The sequence below is a fragment of the Carcharhinus amblyrhynchos genome, chromosome 30 (assembly GCF_965287045.1).
Source record: "Carcharhinus amblyrhynchos chromosome 30, sCarAmb.v2.hapA, whole genome shotgun sequence".
NCBI lineage: Eukaryota > Metazoa > Chordata > Chondrichthyes > Carcharhiniformes > Carcharhinidae > Carcharhinus > Carcharhinus amblyrhynchos.
This window is the reverse complement of record NC_137353.1, coordinates 14004897-14020732: the sequence shown is the minus strand read 5'-3', so window position 1 is coordinate 14020732 and position 15836 is coordinate 14004897.

The following is a 15836-nucleotide window of genomic DNA, read 5'->3' as shown; positions in this document are numbered from 1 at the left end:
TACTCACATGTAAGGCTTACATTGCAATGACTAATGTAAGCCTACTTGTGACACTTAAAAAACTTTAGTTTTCTGTTCAGTTGCTCTTGATTCTGCTTCCACTGCCCTTTCAGGCAGTGCATTCCAAATCATAAAAACTCACTGAGGAAAATGTTTTTCCTCATGTCACCTCTGGTCCTTTTGCCAATCTCTTTAAATCTATTTTCCCTGTTCACACTGACCTTCCCATCACTGGAAACTGTTTCTCCATGTGTCCTCCACAAAAAATAAGAAATTTTGTTTTCACAGGTACTAGATGTACAGAGTGGATTAGTTCTCCCCCCCCCCAGAATTGATTGGCACCTTCAGACTGGACAAGACCAATACCAGATTTGGAAGGGTGAAAGGCTACAGCATGAGGTGATTGATGACACTATGGAGCACCAAGGCTATAGTTTGTCGCAACCCAAGAGGATAACACCTTTGGAGGGCCACAAGGGTGAGTTGGTCATTATTATATCTGTGCCATCTTGACAGAAGTCAGAGGTGTTTGTTTTGGATTGTTTGTCAAACTGGAGACCTGTGACCAATGGTGTGCCTCAGGGATTAGTGCTGGATCCACTGTTATTTGTCATTTACATTAATGATTTGGATGGGAATAAAGGAGGCAAGGTTAGTAAATTTGTAGATGACACCAAGATTAGTGGCATAGTGGACAGTGAGAAAAGTTATCTCCAATTGCAACGGAATCTTGATCAATTGGGCCAGCGGGCTGACGAATGGCAGATAGAGTTTAATTTAGACAAATGTGAGGTGATGCATTTTGGTAGATTGAACCAGGGCAGGACTTACTCAGTTAATGTTAGGGCATTGGGGAGCAATGAGCAAAGAGATCTAGGGATACATGTTCATAGCTCCTTGAAAGTGGAGTCACAGGTGGACAGAATGGTGAAGAAGGCATTCGGCATGCTTCGTTTCATTGGTCAGAACACTGAATACAGGAGTTGGGACGTTTCGTTGAAGTTGTACAAGACATTGGTAAGGCCACACTTGGAATACTGTTTACAGTTTTGGTCACATTATTATAGAAAGGATAGAAAGGATAAGAGTGCAGAAAAGATTTACAAGGATGCTACCGAGACTTGATGGTTTGAGTTATAAGGAGAGGCTGGATAGACTGGGACTGTTTTCTCTGGAGCGTAGAAGGCTGTTGGGTGATCTTACAGAGGTCTATAAAATAACGTGGGGCACAGATCAGCTAGATAGTCAATATCTTTTCCCAAAGATAGGGGAGTCTAAAACTAGAGGACATAGGTTTAAGGTGAGAGGGGAGAGTTACAAAAGTGTCCAGAGGGGCAATTTTTTCACACAGACGGTGGTGAGTGTTTGGATCAAGTGGCCAGAGGTAGTGGTAGAGGCAGGTACAATTTTGTCTTTTAAAAAGCATTTAGACATTTGCATGGGTAAGGTGGGTACAGAGAGATATAGGCCAAAAGCAGGCAATTGGGATTAGCTTAGGCTTTAAAAAAAGGGCGGCATGGACAAGTTGGGCTGAAGGACCTGTTTCGTTGCTGTAATCCTTTATGACTCTATTTGAATGTTTTGGAATCAAGCAAGAATTTCTGGAGTTTTCTCCTGCTGGAAGTGATACTGGCGCTTTATGCACTGAGGCGAAACATGTGGCAAAACTCAGTGTCACAGCTCCCATCAAACAGTGCAAAAAATGGCAGTAGGAGACAAGCCAGGTATTGGTATGGAATAGAGTAGAAAGTAAAGACAATGGCCGGAATTTTACTGGCATGTCTTCCCCGGAATTAGGGCAGGAAAGACTCACAGAACAGAATTCTCCATTGGCCTTGGGCGGGATTTTCTAAGCCTTGCCCAAGCGAGGTCATAAAATCCCAATATGCCAATTTAGATTATTCAATTTGTCCTTGGATTACTAATCCAGAGGATTTGAGTTCAAATCCAGTTTGAGAATTTGAATTTAGTTAACGAAGAAACCTGTAGATAAAAGGAGATTGATTATTGTAATAAACCCAACTGGTTCACTCATGTCTCTTAGGAAAGGAAACTTGCTTTCTTTATCCAGTCTGACCTTTTATTGTGATTCCAACCTGCATTAATGTGATGGGCTTTTAACTGCCTCCTTAAGAGCCCAGCAAGACACTAAATTGTATCAACGGGGAATGTGCCATAACTGCTGGCGTTGTCAGTAACACTCACATCTTGACAATTAGTTTAGAAAGAATCAAAAACACATTTAGCAGTTGATGCCAAATTCCATTCACATTTTGACCCAAATTGTCAAGATCTCTCTAGTTTTCAAACACAGGACACAGCTGTCAATGGGAGGGACAAATTATAAATCTGGTATAATTCTCTTCCAAAATCTCTTCCAAAAAATATTAAAATTAATGCAGATTTTGTGAACTATTTACCGATTCTTTTATTACTCTATTTGAGTTATCCTGTGTCCTACATTGTTCCCTATTCAAAGCATCATTCTCTACTCCTCTAAGAACAGCCACTAGTAGGTCCTTAAGTGTACTATTAGGTAATATAATAATATTGGACTGCCAAAACTAATTGGGAGAGGTGAAGTGAGGTTGGAGGAGGCTTTTGTGGAGCATAAACATCAGCATAGTAGAGCCACATTGTTATCATGATGTAAATTCTATTTGAGTCTATGTAAAATCAAACATACACTCACCCCCCCATCGACATGCACACCCTTTCTTCTCTCCACCCCCCACTTCTCTCTCTCAGTAGCTCTTGATAACACAATAATTTAGACCAGGAACTCAGTAGGCATCCACCATTATGGCACAGTGGTTAGCATTGCTGCCTCACAGCACAAAGGACGGGGGTTCAATTCCAGCCTTGGATGACTAAATTTGTGGAGTTTGCACATTCACCCCATGCCTGCATGGGTTTCCTCCAGGTTCTCCAGTTTCCTCACACAGTACAAAGATGTGCAGGTTAGGTGGATTGGCCATGCTTATATTGAACCTGGCTTCAGGGAGATTAGCGGGGTAAATATGTGGGCTAGGACCTGGGTGGAAATATTGGTACAGGCTCAATGGACCAAATGGCCTCCTTCTGTGATGTAGGGAATTTATGATTAAATTGCTAAAAAAGATATCCTAGCCAATTACCTAATTAAGAAAAATCATACAGCTTAACTATTTAATTAAGGAAGACAAGGCTTTGTTTAGATTGTCATCCAATTACAAACTTCAAGTTTCAGTCCTTAAATTCTGCAGTTGAAGGCATATTAAAAAAATGGATGCATTGAAAAAAGAGCGATACCAGCACAGTGCTGGCAGTGAATCCTATGACTACATTTCGAATGTATTTAACTGGCTAGAAAATGCTTTGAGACACCTGATGGTTGTAATAATTGCTACGGAAATGCAAATCTGTTGCTCCTTTTCCTTTTTATTGTTAACAATATTTATAAGAGTCTTTTTTCCACAAACAGGTAGAAATATTTAGATACCACAAAATATATGAACTTCTCTTGCACACAAGGATTTGGGACAAAAGTTAGCGAAACCCTCTTGCGTTTTGCAGGAAGCAGCAGCAGAATAGGAAGAAGAGAACTGGGCACACCCTCTGAATTGCTTCTTTAACCATAGTTACCATTTTTATTTGTGACCAAACAGGAAATGAGATGAAGGATCATTTCATCTCTTTTTCGCAGAATCATGGAATCGCTACAATACAGAAGGAGGCCATTTGGCCCATCGAGTCTGCACCGACAACAATCCCCACCTAAGCCCTATCCCCGTAACCCCCCCATATTTACTTTGCTAATCCCCCTGACACTAAGGGGCAATTGAGTATGACCGGTCCACCTAACCCACACATCTTTGGCATGTGGAGGAAGCCGGAGAAACCCACGCAGACACAGGGAGAATTTGCAAACTCTGCACAGATAGTGACCCAAGACCGGAATTGAACCCGGGACCCTAGTGCTGTGAAGTAGCAATGCTGTAGTCACTGTTGTAATGTAGGATACTACATACTACATAAACAGCTAATTTGCTCACAGCAAACTTCCACAGACAGCAGTGTAATAGTGATCAGACAGAGATTGTGACTGTGGTGGATTCCTAAATCGCTGACAGCAAGGTTTTTCAACAAAAGAGTAGTTTATTCACGAGCTTGGCAGCTACTTCAACATTTGTGCTCTGTGCATGCGGTGATGCTGATGGGCTATTAAGATCAAGTGTAGTTTTGGCATCCTGCACTTGGTTGAAATCATAAGGTTACACTGAGGCTTCATTTGAAGCAATTTTTTAAAGCGACATCACGGCCTTTTGGCGAAGATGCAAATGAGATCAAGTCTTAGAGGTGGTGCAATGCCTGCTCCAATCAGCTTGTATCACATTGATCAAGCCCAAGATCAGAAGTGGGAAGCCTGTCTTGTCAGCTTGGATCTGGAATGTCTCACTTGCTGAGACTTTGAATTGGACTTTGATTGGATTGAATTAGATGTAAACAAAACAAAAAAATTGAGCTCTGTCCGCACCCTCGGGGCTAACTCCCACATTCCTGCCACATGTAGCTGCGTCTCTTGTTTTCTTCGACTTGTTCAACATCTTCACCCTTTGTGGCATGAGATGTGACAGGGTGCGCAATAGGAGAATGTACAGACAATGACCATTGTGTAACACACAAGTTAAACAAGCTAACAATGCCTAATCATATACAGTGTGGTATAGACTGAGCTGCTGCAGCTGGTGACTAGCACATCACATTTCCATTTCTCCCTGCACTGTTTTTGACGTAGAAAGCTGAAATTCAAAAGCCTGCTCTTGACTTCAATGGTAATGAAGCCTCGGAACCTCATGTTTGGTTTGCATGAAGGTGAGGTAACACTGGTTAGTAGTGTTGCAGACTTTCTCTGGCTCGTGTCCTTAGTATGGATGACCCAGAGCCTCGTTTATAGAAGTTATGACACTTAGTGCTGTCATTCGATGCAACTCATTGACTACTTCCTGCTTCATGGCTACGTGGCTTCATGGGGGCGGCACAGTGGTTAGCACTGCTGCCTCACAGCGCCAGAAACCTGGGTTCGATTCCCGGCTTGGGTCACTGTCTGTGTGGAGTTTGCACATTCTCCCCATGTCTGCGTGGGTTTCCTCCAGGTGCTCTGGTTTCCTCTCACTGTCCAAAGATGTGAAAGTTAGGTGGATTGGCTATGCTAAATTCTCCCTCTGTGTACCCGAACAGGTGTCGAGTGTAGCGATTAGAGGATTTTCACAGTAACTTCATTGCAGTGTTAACGTAAACCTACTTGTGGCACTAATAAGTAAACGCTAACCTTTTATTAGTACACTTCTCAGAGCACAGACTGTCAGTGGTACCAAGTCGTCTAGTCTCATGTGGTATACAACTGGTAGCTTACCAATGATGTCACAATTGAAAAGCTCTTTTTATGCTGTCATCTCTGGGGCTTGGTGTTGTAGACTACACCATCATCTCATTAGGCATCTGTTTTGTGACAGGCTAATACTACAAATGTATCCTTTGCGTGTATTCTTTGCTGCTCGAAGGAAACAACTTTATTTAAAACTATCTCCCCCACCCACCCGCCACCTCCTGGTTGCTTTCTCTTGGGCTTTTCTCCGAATCGATTGTGGATATGTTACATTACATGGGGTTTTCCTTCAAGGCATCCTTGAACTATAATCCTGGCCTATCTCATAGACAGTGTCCAAGTTTTGGTTGAGAATGCATGACCATCTTACGATCGATGGTAAATCCCCCTATGTACTGCATGTCCGCTCCACCTGAACTGGGATCTGAAGGCAAATGCTCAGTTTCAGTAATTTCTGAAGTACCTCAGTGTTGGGCCTTTCGTCCGTGTATTTGATACCCATGATATTCTAAATGCATCTTGTGTGGAACCTACACAACTGCTTCATATGTCTGGAGTGGGTAGTGAATGTCTCACAAGCATGAAGGAGAGTACAGCAAATTTAGTTGTAAGTTTGATACCTCAATTCCTCCATAGTCCCTTGCATAAAGAGGCAAATTTTGAGCTGGCAATTCTATTTGCCATCTCACTGTCAATGCAAACACTTCTGAAGATTGTGCTTCTGAGATGGTGAAGTCATCTATTGTTATAGTAGTCAGGGTACTGTCGGAATTTGGTGGTAATTGATAGAGTATCTCTGTCTTCCCCAAGCTGATGGTTAGCCCATAGTCATCATTCGCTTTTGAAAAGTAGCCCATGATCCTGTACTACACGCGATCAGAGTCATGGCAACCAGCAATTCCCGTATCGTCTGTTACCTTAGCTGAGGATTTGAGTTTTGTCAGATTGAAGAGATTGCCATTTGATCGAAATTGGATTATAATTCCATCAATGTTTCTTTCAAATGCCCTAAATGGCTGGAAAACAAAAACATCTTGAAATACAACACTCCCTCAGCAGTGTGCTGGACTGGTGACCTAGCACCCATAGCCAGTAGGTCTTGTTTGCTTTTATAAATCTTTTTCACTGGTTTTTTTCTTTGGTTTTCGTGGGAGGGGCTGTTCTTTGTGCTGTCACTGCACTGGTGGATAACTTGCCTGTTAGTAGCAGCAAGTGGAGACATGTGGGCGTTCAAGAAGATGAGTGTTTAAACTTACTCAAGGTCACCAAGATTCACACCTATGTTGCTGACAAGTGAAAAGCTCGGACACTCCAATACGTCAGTTATGGCATTTGAAATTACAAATTCATTAACTGCAAAAAGAAGTGAATTTGTTTACAAGACCATAAGATATAGGAGCAGACTTCAGCCATTGTGTCTGCTCCACCATTCAGTCATGGCTGATATGTTTCTCAACCCAATCTCCTGCTTTTTCCCCATAACCTTTGTTAGGATTGATACTGAATAGAGCAATAAATATGAGATAGGGGATGGGGGGAGCGGCGGTGTAGCTTTCCTGCATTTCTGCAAATACTGCCATGGGATCTATTGACATGCACCTGAGAGCGTATGTAGGGTTTAACTTCATGTCCAAAAGACAGCACCTCTGACAATACAGCACTCCCTCAGTACTGCACTGAGGTGCAATAGTCTGGATTATGCGTGCAAGTCACGGAGTGCGTCGAGAAGCTTCCAACTCAGAGGTGAAAATGCTATCTCTGAGTCACAACTGACACCAAGTTTACATTAACGCTTTGGTTTAGCTTTGTGGGAATGTGGTTAAGCTCTGATTACCCACTCCGTGGATACACATATTGCTGACAGAGAAACACATGAAGAAACCATTGCCAAAAAAAAACTGCTGTAAACATAGGAAGAAGGAATACTCCAGAGACTCACAAGGGAACAATAACATCAGTCTCTATTTCCCTGCCTGTCTTTAGCTACTGTGTCACAGCAGCCCGCTTACAGTTTGGAAAAATTTTATCCCCTTAAATGAGGTTTTCACTAATATTTTTCTTGTCTTTGTCCAATAAAGATTCTCTCAGCTCCTGACTCGCAAGGGTGACTTTGGGCAATAGCTAGTCTGCAGCTTGTTAGACCTCACTGAATTCAACAGAAATGAGAATAAAGGAAGATGCAAAACCTCTGCTGATCCACTATTGTTCATTTTACAATATTGCACAGAGTGTGGATGTATCCCTGAGTTAAGCTGCACTTTCTCTGGCCTCACTCACTCTTGTTCAGGTAGTCTTTCTAGTTAGGGATGAGCCTTGACTGAGGCTCATATTCAACCATAAAGGGAATCCCCTTGTTCTGATGTCCTCTCATGTTAGAATGTGACAACTCGGAGATTTTCTATACTGCAGTGTAAATGTAAGCCTACTAATGAATAAACTTAAAAACTCATGCATGTCACCAAAACATAACCTCCAAACATCAAATGTATGAGCAACTTTCTCCCATCTTAAATGAAGTGCGTGCTGTGTGAGGTTTGCCTCCAAATAGCAGTGCTTTGTCTCTGCATTTCAAACAAATCTGACAGGTCACGTATTTTGAATTCCTGCAGTACACTATCACAGTCAGTTGTTGCCACTTAGTTGAAGAGAGAGTTCATGGTGTTCCGACACTGACCTTGACATTGCTTCCCAATACAATTACTGCCTTTTTCAGTGTTACACTCTCTTTCCCCAGTATCTCGAAGGTTCTAACTGGTGCTGTGGGATCAGACTCTGGTACCTTATCCAACAGGCCATTGTTAACATCTGCATCTCAAAAATAATGGGATGTTTGACCAAAGCAGGAACATCACAGTGTTTCATCTTGTGATTTCTCAATTCCAAGTTCCCTACTATCAGTATCTAATAGGTTCTGTTGATGGAAGTTTAAGGTATTAAGGTGAACAGATCTTTGGGCGTTGATCAGTTAATTATACTCAGATGTTCATATGAAAAGCCAGCTAGTGAAGGGTGAAGTAAGTTCTGTGGCAGGCAATAAACAATTTCCATCGAAGCATACAGTGAAAAGTATTGTTTCTTGCTTGCTATACAAATAAAGCATACCATTCATTGAGGAGGAAGTGAGAGGGTGCAGCATATAGTGTTACAGTCATAGCTAGGGTGTAGAGAAAAATCAACTTAAGGCAAGGTAGATCCATTCAGTAGTCTGATCCCAGCAGGGAAGAAGCTGCTCTTGAGTCTGTTGTTAGGTGACCTCAGACTTTCATATCTTTTTCCCAACGGAAGAAGGTGGAAGAGAGAATGTCCAGGGTGCGTGAGGTCCTTAATTATGCTGGCTGCTTTATTGAGGCAGCGGGAAGTGTAGACAGAGTCAATGGATGGGAGGCTGGTTTGCTACATTCACAACCTTTTGTTGTTTCTTGTGGTCTTGTGTAGAGCAGGAGCCATACCAAGCTGTGATACAACCAGAAAGAATGCTTTCTGTTGTGCATCTGTAAAAGTTGGTGACAGTCGTAGCCGACATGCCAAATTTCCTTAGTATTCTGAGAAAGTAGAGGCGTTGGTGGGCTTTCTTAACTATAGTGCCGGCATGGGGGACCAGGACAGGTTGTTGGTGACCTGGACAACTAAAAATTTGAAGCTTGAAGGATGGTTGCCCAAAAGTGATTTACAAAGGTTTACTTCCAGTTGGAAGACTTGTGTTGGAGTTATTTTTTGAGAGTAGACTGTAATTGAAGGTTCTTAAGAAAGATGACTGAAAGGGTAGCAGGATCTCATTTTCCACTATTTGTTTTGCAATCAATGAAAAAATAAAGTTTATGTGTGTACACAAGTTAGTGAAAAGAAAGCAAGACATGGAGCTGGAACTTTTGCTTCCTGCCAGCAGCACGATCAGTTGCACAATGTTCGTGGAACTAGACACTCAGGAACTAAATGAGGAAGAAGTTTTGGACATTCTCTTGAGCTTCACATAAAATTTCTATGAAAAATGAGTTATTGAATGTCTATGAGTAGTTGGACTTTGATAATTTATAAAATGAATGATTCTTCTGTGGAAGAATATGACATGGAATTTAGCCGACTGTATATGAGATGGCAGCAATTCCACTTGGAAATTCTTAAATCCATTCTTGCCTTTAAATTATTGAACTATGTTAGGATATCAAACATGGATAGGCTCTTGTTTTTAACCAGAGCCAAATTCAAAGCAAGGGATACACTTTTGGATCTTGGCCTTAAAAAAGACATTTTGGGAAAGTATTCATTTTTGGCCATTTATGTAGGTTAAGTGAGTTTTTCAACAAGTGACACCAAAGATGGAGGATACAATACTCGCAGCATTGTGAGACCATTCGAATATAGGGCCCAAAATCTGCATGAAAGAAGAATTACAAACTAAACATATGAGGACAGAAACTCAGTTGAGATCTATAACAGACAACAGGAATTGGGCAGTTATGATAGGAGGGTGAACCCCAGGAAGGGTGGGGTGATCAATAGATGTTTCAAAGCGACTTTAATTATTATTGTGCATTGAATTTCCCAAAAATGAAAAACTGGATATATGTGATAACGCATGCCACGGAAGGTACAGAAGGTAATGAGAACAATGCCAACTAATCAAAAGCAATTGTACTCATCACCGGAAACTTCAGTCCAGCAATGAATATCCTATTTCCAGATTTGTTTAATTGCGCAGTTCTGGATAGTGGGCCTACATGCATGATATGTGGAGTGGCTAAACTGTTACATGGATTCTCTGAAGTAAGGAAGACCAAAGTCAAAGAGTAGAACTGTTTTACTTGTTTCAAGTTTGGTGACGGTAACATGTTGAAATCACTAAAAATAATAGCAATTCAATATAAAATAGCAAGGAAGCCTTCAATGAAAAAGGCCCAAATGAAATTGGACATGGAACACAATAAAGCAGCTGTCAGTGGGAGATCTGTAGATTTGCAATTTATTGTATTCCTTTAAGTCTCATCATCTCAAGACTAAACGTTAAGAGTATGAATGGCCGCTGGAGATAAGGATTTTAAAAAGAAGCAAATTGTCACAAAACTACATCAACAGGTTGCACATCCCTCTGACCACAGGTTGAAGATTCTGTTAAAGAATGCAGGGTACTGGATGATGAATACACTAGACTTGAATACAAGTGACAAATGTGGTATTTGTAAAAAGTACAGGGGAATGCTATCGCGACCAGTAGTAAGGGATGAGAAGACTTTAATTTTTTTAAATTAATTTTTCAGAATGTGAACATGCTGGCTGGGCCCGCATTTACTGCCTGTCGCTCATTGTCCCCCATTTCAGAGGTGAGTCAACCACGTTGGTATTCAAGAGGCAGCTGGATACAGCACTTGGGGTGAATGGGATCAAAGGTTATGGGGAAAAAGCAGAATTAAGCTATTGAGTTGGATGATCAGCCATGATCGTAATGAATGGCGGAGCAGGCTCAAAAGGCCAAATGGCCTCCTCCTGTTTCTATTACTGTGGCTCTGAAGGCACATGTAGGCCAGACACAGCTAAGGACAGCAGATTTCCTTCCCCAAAGGACATCAGTAAACTGGATGGATTTTTACAACAAATGACAATGGTTTCATGGTTATCAAATTTAACCATTTGCTGTGGCAGGATTTGAACTCAGGTCCCCAGATCTTGCTCTGGGTCTCTGGCTTACTAGTCCAGTGACAATGCCACTGCGCCACCACCTTCCCCTAATAAAACGTAGCAATGGATCTCAAAGTATGTGACAAAGAAAAATATATATTACTTCATTTAGTAGCTGTAACAATTAAATTTGGCCTATAATTGTTAATTTTAAGTAAAGACAAGAAATTAATTATCAATTAAGTAATGGATAGGAACAGGGCTGGGAACAGCAGCTAAATTCTGAACACATATGAAGGAAAATTTGCCAATGATGAATTCAGTAATTTGTGCAAAAACTTGAATCTTGTAGAAATGCACACATCAGTGGAAATTCATTTTGGCAGTGGTATATGTTTGAGAAATCAACCCTCAACTTTGAAGGGATCTACCATTAGTTCACTTTTTCCAGAAAATTTGAGTGCCATCGGGGTGGCATGGTGGCACAGTGGTTAGCACTGCTGTCTCACAGCACCAGGGACCCGAGTTTGATTCCCAACTTGGGTCACTGTCTGTGTGGAGTTTGCATGTTCTCCCCGTGTCTGCATGGATTTCTTCCGGGTGCTCCGGTTTTCTCCCACAGTCAGAAAGATGTGCTGGTTAGGTGCATTGGCCATGCTGAATTCTCCCTCAGTGTACCTGAACAGTCTTGGGAATTCCACCGAAACCTGCTTCCACAGCCACCCCACCCCACCCAAGTCCAACATTAGACATATGACACATCCATCTTCAGAGCTCCCTATCTTTCCAGAATGATAGGGAGTGGGATAGCTTGATCTTGGGTTCGGACACAGCTCGGCACAACATCGAGGGCTGAAGGGCCTGTACTGTACTGTTCTAATTCTAATTCTTTTCCTAGGCCAATTAGAAAGCAAGCCTGAATTATGTGATTGGATGATGCTCAGCAGTCAGTCAAACAGCTTTTTTAAACCCATCCCCAGTACTTTTATAATTAATAAATGTTTCAAGAAAATGAAAAATTCACATTGTTATACCTGATTGATTTTTTTCTCCCCCACTTTTTGTACCTGACAGCGTCATGGAGATTAATCATTACTTCCTGGAGCCTCCAGGACAATCCTGGAGGGTTGGCAACCTTAAACCTTTGTGGGCTGCCTTTAACCGCCAGGCTTGGCTTTCAGATCTGATTTGGTAACATTCTCAGATTCCCAACTTGGTTCCTTCCCCACAAGGGTGGCAAATTTTGATTGTAACTCTCAGCACACAACTAACACCCACCCCAGACCAATGCCTCCACCTTCTGCACCTAAACCCAACCCCACCAATGTTTATCATCCCATGCCATCTCAGATAGCAAAATCGCCACCGACTCAGGATTGAACCTGGGACCTTTCTGATCGATGAAGATCAGTTTCACAGATAGAAGGTGTTTTTACCTCCATTAAATCACAGAGAGAAATGAGTATGATACATCCTCTGCAGTTCTCTGTATACAATCTGAAAACAAATAATCATACAACCCCTCCAGTGCAGAAGGAGGCCAATGAGCCATTCAAACTTGCACCGACAACAATCCCACCCAGGCTCTATCCCTGTAACCTCACGTATTTATCCTGCTAATCCACCTACTATTGATGGTCATTTTAGCAGAGCCAATCCACCTAACCTGCACGTCTTTGGAACACCCGGAGGAAACCCACGCAGACATGGGTAGAACGTGTGAACTCCACACAGATAGTCCCCCAAGGCTGGAAGTGAATCCAGGTCCCTGGCGCTGTGAGGCAGCAGTGCTAACCACTGTGCCACCATGCCACCCAAAATTAAGATGACGTAAACAAAAGCATTGCATTTGAATCACTTATTATCCCGTCATTATCCAGAATGAGGAATTCTATCAGAGAGAAGAATATTTGATTCATCACCTATGACTCCAGTGCATGAACTGCACGGTTCTCTCTGTTATGACAAGATGCAGAGTGCTAGGGTCCAAAGGAGAAGAAAAATTAAGTAGCTGGAAATAAATTTCAAAGCAACTGTTTCTGGTTATATTTTCAACAGCAGGTCAAGCTAGAGAATTTGTTCACACTTTTTTTCCAGAATAATTATTTATACAGTATTTAATCTTAAGAAATTATACTTTATTTCAGTGTGGTTTAAATACATTATTATGTCAAGGGATAATATAGTATTAAAGCATATTAGTGCACCCATGAGCTAAGCCACAGAGTAAAAGATGATAGATTTGTTTCTGTCGTTGCCAATGTGTTGAATTCCCTAGGCCACACCATCAGGGGCTGCATCAAATCAGGTTCTTCCCCACACAAGACAGATAGAAAGTCAGCCTGGGAGTTGACACTGAGTGCCATACTGCTAACAATTATGAACCCATTCTCGGACTCAAGAGCAAAGGAACAATCTGATTTATAGTTTATAGAAACAAATAAGAAAGAACTTACATTTTACAATAGTGCCTATCACATCATCAGTATCTTCAGGGAGAACTCGCTAACTCCTCTTTAAAAATAGGAGTTTTTACATTTACTGAGGGGGTAGAAAGGGCCTCTGTTTAACATCGGAACAGTGCAGCTCACCCTCAACGTTGCATTGCTAGTGTCAGCCTAAAGTTTTGCAGTGGGGCTTGATTTTGATTTGATTTGATTTATTATCGTCACGTGTATTAGTGTACAGTAAAAAGTATTGTTTCTTGCAAACTATAGAAACAAAGCATACCGCTCATAGAAAAGGAAATGAGAGAGTGCAGAACGTAGTTTAACAGTCATAGCTAGGGGGTTGAGAACGATTAATGCCAGCTAGGTCCATTCAAAAGTCTGATGGCAGCAGGGAAGAAGCTGTTCGAGAGTCGGTTGGTACGTGACCTTAGACTTTTGTATCTTTTTCCCGACGGAAGAAGGTGGAAGAGAGAATGTCCGGAGTGCATGGCGTCCTTGATTATGCTGGTTGCTTTGCCGAGAAAGCAGGAAGTGTAGACAGAGTCAATGGAAGTGAGGCTTGAACCCACAACCTTCTAACACAACAGTGAGAGTGCTACACATTGAGGCAGGGCTGACTGTTCTTACTGCCTGTTGCCCACCGAGGCAGGGCTGACTGTTTTTGCTGCTTCATGATGAAAGAGGGTGTACCACCAGGAATCCTTTGTTCCGCTGCCACTTGGTGGCATCATTTGAAAAGGCAGCATTTGTTTTCAAATATGTGCTGAAAATACCCACCTCCTTCCCAACCCCTCTGCTGCTTCTAAACTTCCAGTGAATGTGACCAACATCCAGGACCGGATAAGCAGAAATGTCCTCCAAACAAATACTGCAAAGGCCAAAACCATTATCATTGGTGTTCATCATGGTGAATTGGCTAATGTGGTTGAGACCCAAACGTTGTCTGATTTTAAGAAGAAATTAGATATAGCTCTTGGGGCTAAAGGGATCAAGGGATATTGAAGAAAGGGGGGAATCGGGATATTGAAGAAAGGGGGGATCAGGATATTGAATTTGATGATCAGCCATGATCAAAATGAATGGCGGAGCAGGCTCGAAGGGCCAAACGGCCTACTCCTGCTTCTAGTTTCTATCCTTTTCACTGGCAACTATCTGAAGATAAATGAGACTATTAACAACCTTAGTGTCATATCTGACCCAAATCGGGCTTCTGACCACACTTCCATATCTTCAGTAAGACTGTCTGTAACTTTGCCTGACTCCACTCCACCTCAGTTTATCTGCTACTGAAACCTTCACTTTTTTTCCCTTGAGAATTCACAATGCCGATGCATTTCTGGCCACTCTCCCATGGTCTACTCTCAGTGAACTTGAGCCCATCCAAAACTCAGCTGTCTGTGGCCTCACTCGCACCATGCCCCATTTGACCAGGTCATTGGGTTCACTAACTTGCAGCAGCTCCCAGTTAAGCAATGTGTCAATTTTAAAGTTCTCATCCTTGATTTCCATGGCCCCACTCATCACTACCTTTGTAACCTCCTCCACCCTTACAAACCTCCCAGTTTTCTGCGTTCCTCAATTTTAATCACTCCACCATTGGATTCTGAGCCTTTAGCTGCCAGAATCTTTGGAATTCCCTCTGTTAACATATACATCAAAATCAATCTAATTTAAAAGGTGCAATAAAATGTGAGTTTAGTATGTGGTGTTTGTTGCTTCTGGAAACAGACCAGGCTGATTTCCTCAGCTTTCCCAAAAGGTAAAGGAAAGGCTGTTATTATCTTTATGACTTTGTGACCAGAGGTTATTAAGTTTTAATACTGCCCTTTTAAAATCAGCATTCTGGTTGATAAAGCAAAGCTCAAAAGGAGAGAGAGTACAAAACATTATCCCATTAAAACAAAATGTTGAATTTTCATCTCACTAATTTGCTTTCTACTTTTAACACAGTTCTTAAAACCTACCTCTTTTACCAAGCTTTTGGTCAATGGTTCTCCCAATACTTTATGGTGGCACAATGGTTAGCACTATTGTCTCTCGGTGCTAGGACCCAGATTCAATTCCCGTTTTGGGTCACTATCTCATTCTCCCAGTGTCTGTATTTCCTCCGTGTGCTCCGATTTCCTCCAACAGTCTGAAGAGGTCATGGTGAGGTACATCGGCTATGGTAAATTCTTCTTCCGTGTACCCAAACAAGTGCTGGTGTGTGGCGACTGGTGGATTTTCACAGTAACTTCATTGCAGTATTAATGGAAGCCTACTTGTGACACTAATAGATAAACTAAAATTTTGTGACCAGAATATGTTTTAATGCTGCCCTATTAAAATCAGCATTCTGGTTGTCAAAGCAAAGCTCAAAAGAGAGAAAGTACAAAACATTATCCCATTAAAACAAGATTTTGAAT